We start from the raw sequence: 8,275 nt of genomic DNA, 5'->3' as shown, positions 1-8,275 counted from the left end.
TTCCTGCTTCGTGCCGCTCCGTGATTGCACCTGCTCCAGTCCTCATCGTTCCTGAGCGGTGCTACGTTCCTGCTTCGTGTCGCTCCGTGATCGCACTGTGCCGTCCAGTGACTGCACCGTGTGACCTCGCACCTGCTCCGGTCCTCATCGTTCCTGAGCGGTGCTACGTTCCTGCTTCACGTCGCTCCGTGATTGCACCTGCTCCAGTCCTCATCGTTCCTGAGCGGTGCTACGTTCCTGCTTCGTGTCGCTCCGTGATCGCACTGTGCCGTCCAGTGACTGCACCGTGTGACCTCGCACCTGCTCCGGTCCTCATCGTTCCTGAGCGGTGCTATGTTCCTGCTTCGTGCCGCTCCGTGATTGCACCTGCTCCAGTCCTCATCGTTCCTGAGCGGTGCTACGTTCCTGCTTCGTGTCGCTCCGTGATCGCACTGTGCCGTCCAGTGACTGCACCGTGTGACCTCGCACCTGCTCCGGTCCTCATCGTTCCTGAGCGGTGCTACGTTCCTGCTTCACGTCGCTCCGTGATTGCACCTGCTCCAGTCCTCATCGTTCCTGAGCGGTGCTACGTTCCTGCTTCGTGTCGCTCCGTGATCGCACTGTGCCGTCCAGTGACTGCACCGTGTGACCTCGCACCTGCTCCGGTCCTCATCGTTCCTGAGCGGTGCTACGTTCCTGCTTCACGTCGCTCCGTGATTGCACCTGCTCCAGTCCTCATCGTTCCTGAGCGGTGCTACGTTCCTGCTTCGTGTCGCTCCGTGATCGCACTGTGCCGTCCAGTGACTGCACCGTGTGACCTCGCACCTGCTCCGGTCCTCATCGTTCCTGAGCGGTGCTATGTTCCTGCTTCGTGCCGCTCCGTGATTGCACCTGCTCCAGTCCTCATCGTTCCTGAGCGGTGCTACGTTCCTGCTTCGTGTCGCTCCGTGATCGCACTGTGCCGTCCAGTGACTGCACCGTGTGACCTCGCACCTGCTCCGGTCCTCATCGTTCCTGAGCGGTGCTACGTTCCTGCTTCACGTCGCTCCGTGATTGCACCTGCTCCAGTCCTCATCGTTCCTGAGCGGTGCTACGTTCCTGCTTCGTGTCGCTCCGTGATCGCACTGTGCCGTCCAGTGACTGCACCGTGTGACCTCGCACCTGCTCCGGTCCTCATCGTTCCTGAGCGGTGCTATGTTCCTGCTTCGTGCCGCTCCGTGATTGCACCTGCTCCAGTCCTCATCGTTCCTGAGCGGTGCTACGTTCCTGCTTCGTGTCGCTCCGAGATCGCACTGTGGCATCCAGCGTGGTGGCCTCTCGTCTATCGTGCGTGCGCCCTCCCCACGGGGGGAGCTAACGTAACACATGTACGTTTTGGGAAAACTTTCATAAGCAACGAGAAAACCTCAACGTTCAACATGTCTTACACGAAATGCTCTTTGAAGTCAGGACACAAGCACGACCACCTAGTAGCGTGAAATATTTGGGAAGGAAGTCTTCTTCCCAAAGGGGGGAGGATGGTTGTCGAAATAAACGGTCAAATCGAATTGTAATCCTGATGTCGACTCCGACACGTCGGCATGCGAATTCTCGCATGCGTTTCTCCCGCATACGTCTAGGAGAATGCGTTTCTCCCACGCACCAGCTCGACCAATCACGGGCCGACACGTTATCGTTCGGCACGTGGCAACGAGAGAATGCGCTATCCTGCTTCCTGCGAGAAGCATCTATAAAGCGATCGATCAGCGGATCGATCGCCTCTCTTATCATATTGATCTCAACGTGAACGGAGATCACCGCAAGTATACTTTAATTGCAAATAAAACGTGTTTATCTTTATCCGTGTGTAAGTGCTTCGTGTACGGGTTCTTTCGTCGAAAGAAATTACGGCTTCGTGCAAAAACAGGGATTAAAAAATTTAATTATTAATTATACACGTGCATGTACATGCTTACTACTTAGGTTATCGTTGTAAGTAAATGTAAAAAAAATACATTTTAATCATTATTCAGTTTATAATTATTTTTCTGATTATTAAAAAAACACTGATTGTTTTAATTTAAACCGCATTGAAAATATAACCGCATAGCAATATATATGATACAATTAGAACTCGCCAATTGCATTGATATCATATGTCTACAAAAAAAGATAGATTTTGTTTATTAAAAAGACATTTTTTATGCAATACGACTAATGTCTGCGTATTTTTTCATGTTTATTATTTTATACAATGTGGATTTACTAACTTTTCCTCATATTTATATGAACAACTCGGATTTTTTTGTATTCAATTGAAAAAGCAGACTTGCAATTGGCGAGGTTTGAATGTATTTCGCTTCGTCACATGGCAGCTCGCATATCTGTCAAGTTAGAAACGTAAACAAACACGGACAACTGCCCGTAAAGATTGTGTGCAGAATAATCGTGAAATTTTATGTGAAAACTCGAGAAAAGGTTAGTGTTCTGTGCATATTTCAGTAAATAAACTATCTTTTAATGCTTGAACACATTATTTCACAGGAAAAACATCATTTCATCCCGAAATTTGGCAACATTCGTCCGAGTATGATCGAGCAGCTGTGTGTGTGTGTGTATGCCGACGAAATACGACGCCGGTAAGATGAAATGTTTTACTTTTTCACTTTTACTTTACTTTTTCACTTTACTTTTTCATGAAATCACAATGAATGGTAAAAATAATGCAGATTTAATGATATTGATCTTTGTTACAGCTTCTACAACAATCACTAAAGCCGGCTGTGATCGTGATCGGCACATTCTCAACTGGACCAACACACCTGTCGTTGTGTATCTTCAATCAAACCAACGTTGCCATACACCACAAAATAGCATGGAAAGGAAAGTATTATAAAATAATGTCATATTTGAAAGCATTCTAATCTTTCATTGTTATTTTTCCACTACAAACAGGATATTGGATCACCGCATCGACAAGTGGTTTTTATGTGCAAGTGTTGTTAAGAAGTGTGTTGTACGGTGTATTATGTGTTTTACTTTATTTGTATCGCTTTGCAAGTGGTACAATTAGTGCGTTTAATCGTTGTGCTACTGCTAACGAAAAAACGATCCGAGCATTAGAAGCGGCAACAATAAATGTGCCTGACGCAGAGACAACAACGCCGTCGGCATCCGTTGATACCATCCAAAGTGATGGTTGAAATCGTATTTAAACGTGTAAAACCATGTATTGGGGCATGTAAGTATTGAATAATAGCTAAATAAAATACATTTTATCGTTGTACTGGACAATGTGTATCGAAATTTAAAAAAAAGTGTGTGTGTTTTTGTTTACATCCGAATACAGAACCCACAACGCTATACTGTGGTTCGAGCACTCGCTAAGTAACGCTTGAGATTTGAGCTTTCATTGAGCTTACATAGAATGTTACACGCTACCTGCTCACTAAGGACTGCTATCGAGCAGTGTTATGAGCAGGTAGCGAGCAGTAACGCTTCCATACAAAAATCGCGAAACGTAACGCTCCAATGCTATTTGGGAATGAAGTGTGCTGTGCGTACACGCACATTTCGCACTGTGCGGGCTCTCCGCACTGTGCGCGCCCTCCGCACTGTGCGCGCACTTCGTACAGTGCGCGCACTTCGCACAGTGCGCGCACTTCGCACTTTTCGCACAGTGCGAGCACAATCCGCACAGTGCGAGTACAATCCGCACGGTGCGCGCACTTTTCGCACAGTGCGTGCGCCTCCGCACTTTACGCACACTTCGCACAGTGCGCGCACTTTTCGTACACTCCGCACAGTGCGAGCACACTCTACACTTGAGAGAGAGAGAGAGAGAGAGAAAGAGAGAAAGAGATAGAGAAATAGAGAGATAGAGAGAAAGAGAGAGAGAGAGATAGAGAGAGAGAGATAAAGAGAGAGAGAGAGAGAGAGAGAGAGAGAGAGAGAGAGAGAGAGAGAGAGAGAGAGAGAGAGAGAGAGAGAGAGAGATAGAGAAAGAGAGAGAGAGAGAGAGAGACAGAGAGAGAGAGACAGAGAGAGAGAGAAAGAGAGAGATAGAAAGAGATAGAAAGAGAGAGAAAGAGAGAGAAAGAGAGAGAGAGACAGAGAGAGAGAGAGAGAAGCTGCACTTCATTCCTCGCTCTTCTTTTCCACCCTTTTACGCATGGCGAAAGCGCAGAACGCTGGAATACACGCGCACAGCTGAAAACAATACAATTTAATCATCGTTGGCTCAAGGCATTGGGTAGAGCGAGAAACATAATTCTTTGCCAGTGTGCACGTGCATAGATGGCTGGTGCACGAGCACACCGAAACTGTGCGGAGACATTTTCTGCGAGAATCGAATGCACAGAACGCTGCGCTTGACCACCATCGAAAACCCGTAACACAACCACAAGCATACAACACAGACAAAAATTTAAAGGCACCGAAACACAATATCAACACAGCGGTCCGTAGCCGTAGAAATTATCAGGAAAAATCGGCTGGCACCAAGCACGCGTCTCTTTAAAACAACTATGAATTGTGAAGGTCGTAGGTAAACGACGCTCCAGTGAGTTGAGGTTTCTCTTGAATTTGGTTGAGATGAAACGTGTCTGTGCTTGTTCTCGTAGCCACTGCTTTGCGATTGTGCAATAAAACAGACAGCTGGTTTCACGCGAAAACTATTATTCGCGTCGCAGGCTTGCGATAGCAGGGCATGTTTTAATGCAAAAAATATAATTTTCACTCGGAGCCCTAGTAAAATTTTGTAATTAACTAAAGAGAAGGGGACATGGGACAGGGCGACAAAGAGGGAGGGGGCGGGAGGGGGGGGGCGATGGGCATGTGTGTGGTATGTGTGCAAGCGATTTATGGACATTTGATTCGCCCCGACTTCAACTCGTTGCACCAACGCATAGGAGTCGCTAATGCTAACTGATGCTAATGCTAAAAGGCGGTTTGTCAAAATATGCTCAGTACTACACCAACTGACTTCCTATAACATGGTACGAAGTGTGCTCGCACAGTACAAAGTGAAGCACTGCACGAAATTTTCTAAATATGCTTGCACTGAGCGAAGTGTTCGCACTGTGCGAAGCGTGCGTAAAGTGCGGAGTGCGCACGCACTCTGCGAAAAGTGCGCACACCGTGCGGATTATGCTCGCACTGTGCGAAAAGTGCGAAGTGCGCGCACTGTGCGAAATGCGGGCACAGTGCGGAGTGCGCGCACAGCGCGGAGAGCGCGCACAGTGCGAAATGTGCACCGCACACTGAGATGTGCGTGCGTGTACGCACAGCACACTTCATTGTGCTACTTTACCCAACACTAGCTTGCATAAATCATAAAGGCCGGGCTACATTGATCGTACTCTCTGGTGTAATTTTGATTTTCACTAGCGCTCCTGGTGGCGGCTGGTGGAAGCTTTTTTTGGTCTTCAAGCGAATAGTCGTGCCGGATCTCATATTTAAGTTGTTTTTTCACCGTTTTTTGATGCGAAAATGGCTGAAATTCTTGCACAACATATTCATCTATCAATTACAAAGCTTTTCCAGTCCAGTTAAGGTAATAAACATGGAAAAATAACATATTTTCTGAAGCGGCTCCAAATTGATTGGAAAAATGCTTCGGTCAGCCGCCACCAGGAGCGCTAGTGAAAATCAAAATTACACCAGAGAGTACGATCAATGTAGCCCGGCCTTAAGAAAATATTTTCTTCCAAACAGGTGAGTAAAAATAATTGGCGCATTCCGCTCACATTCCGCAAGTTAAGGACTGGATTTATGCAAGCCATCATTTTCTGTGCGAAGCTTTCAAGCGCACATCTTCTAGCTCCTGCGTGCAGCGCTCCGTGAGGTGCGAAACTTTGCTCCTGGGAGTGCATCGCACAATCGCTCCTGCGTGCAGCGCTCAGTAAAGTGCGAAATTTCGCTCCTGGGAGCGCATCGCACAATCGCTCCTGGGAGCGCATCGCACAATCGCTCCTGTGTGCAGCGCTCTGTGCGGAGCTACCTCAAGCGCACCGCACACTTTAGAGAGCGAGAGCGGTGCGCTCCGCTCTTGCAAAAGAGCTACTTGACCCAACACTAGTTATGATTTTGTAAAGTGTTCAAGTGTTCAAGTGTTGTGCGAATTGAAATGAAGCTACGCAAATGATTCGTAATGCATGTTATGTACATCGCGCAGCTTCATTTCGTACCTTTTTTACAGTAATCAACGTGTACAAAAGGATCGACGCAGATATTCGGCCGGTTTCATATTGTTTAAGTAAATGTGTGAAATCGTGTAAAGTTATGCAAACGCATGGGCGCGAGCATTGAGAGAGCGCACCGTATATTTTATATGGGAGCGGGAGAGTACCGTGGTACCCGGTCCCTCCCCCTTTTTTAAGCCTAGGAAATCTTCCATTGGCTTAACTCTAGTTTTTTACGCACACCATGATAAAAATTACCCGCTCTTTGTCCGTAGGGGTTCCAATGACCCACTCGTTATGCGAAAAACTCGTTATGCTGGAGGCTATTTTTCATACAATTAGTATGAAAAGTAAAAACATCGGTTCCAGGTCAATACACGTGTAGGGGATGATGGGGATGATATTCTCAGTATAGATTCATCTGTGGTGTTCAGCACCACTGGTGGTGTTGCGCTCCTGGCGGCGTTTTCGAACTCACCACTTGCGTGCGTCACACTGTGGTAATATTAAGTTAGTGTAGGTAGGTAGCGATGCAATCGTTAAGTAGTATAGGACATTAAGTATAGGTCACGAAGGATAGGACACGAATAGGAGCGATCGGATGCGCCACGATCGGCTCTTCGAGCTTGCGGGCAATCGGATGCGCCGATCGTCACTCTCTTATCTTACGACCGCCGACCAATAAAGATCACGTTCTTTTTCTCATCGCATTTATCACATACAATAAAGTTGTAATTGTATCTGTTATATACTTAGTTGCCAGACTACGATGTGTTCAGATTAATAGCTTTATTCCAACTGACTATTCTATAAGGTTATAAATGTATACTACGATCGTACAATCACTATTCTATATGGTTGTACATGTGTACTGTGATATCCAACATCTCCCCCCTTATGGATTCGGCATCCAGTAAGATTTGAACCGTTCTGGTAATTTGATAACTCTTCGACTTCTTTCCAAAATTGATGATTGCTGCTCTTGCTGTTGAACAACTGGTTCTTCTCCCTCGGATTCTTCTGCGTTGTCATTTTCGAAACTAATGTTACCCAATTCAGAATGATCTGGAGTTGAACAGAGTGTCTGAGATGCTAGTTCAGTATCGCTTGATGTTGTTACAGGTTCATCACAGGAAACAAACTGTGACGACGTTGATTGTTGGTCTGACGGTAAAGGTGTTTTCAAACCAAAATCATCAAGCAGTACAGATAGTGGTGTTGAAAATTCTGCCATGTTTTGCCCGTTTGCCAATCGAGATTTCAGCTGGTTGGTGTGTGATCGTACTAACTGCTGTTTTTCTTTAAGGAAAACGTTATAATTAACGTTGCCGATTTTGTCGATTACGGTTGCTGCTTCCCACTGCCAGGAGTTTCTACGATATATCTTGACATAAACAGCATCGCCCTGTTGATAACATCGTTTCACTGCCCCGTGCTTTTTGTTGAAAAATTCGGCTTCCTTCATTCTGTTCCTCGGCTCAACATTTCCGTGCTCGCTTGGTTTGAGGAGCGACGATATAGTTCGTAATGGTCTAGAGAACATAATGTCAGCAGGAGCTTTTCCATCCAAATCTCCAGATGGTGTGGTTCGATATACTTGAAGGAAAGTGGTTAGTGCATCTTCGAGAGATTCCCCTCCCTTGCGAATTTTTTGAATACTTCGTTTCAGTGTATCCACAAATCGTTCAGCTAACCCGTTGGATTGCGGATGATATGGAGCAATGCACAAGTGGTTGATGCCTTGACTAACGCAAAACTCCTTAAACTCGTAACTGGTAAATTGAGTACCGTTATCAGACACGAGAACTTCTGGCACTCCGAAAGTTGCGAAAATTTGTTTCAAAATTCTTATTGTTGTTCTCGCAGTTATTGATCTGGTAGCGTAAACTTCCGGCCATTTCGAGTGAGGATCCACGATTACAAGGAAGTAGAATCCGTCTACTGGGCCTGCATAGTCAATGTGTACTCTGGACCATGGTTTTGATGGTATGGGCCAAAATTCCAAAGTTGTCTTTGTCGGTGTTTTCGCTGTAATTGCACACGGACTACAACATTTAACAAAATCCTCGATTTCTTTATCAATACCAGGCCAGTAAACATAGCTTCGAGCGATTGTTGTAGAATCTTTTTTTGAA

Source organism: Anopheles coluzzii, chromosome 2 (genome assembly GCF_943734685.1).
Source record: "Anopheles coluzzii chromosome 2, AcolN3, whole genome shotgun sequence".
Taxonomy (NCBI): Eukaryota; Metazoa; Arthropoda; class Insecta; order Diptera; family Culicidae; genus Anopheles; species Anopheles coluzzii.
The sequence above is the reverse complement of the archived record's forward strand: the minus strand, read 5'-3'. Positions refer to the sequence as shown.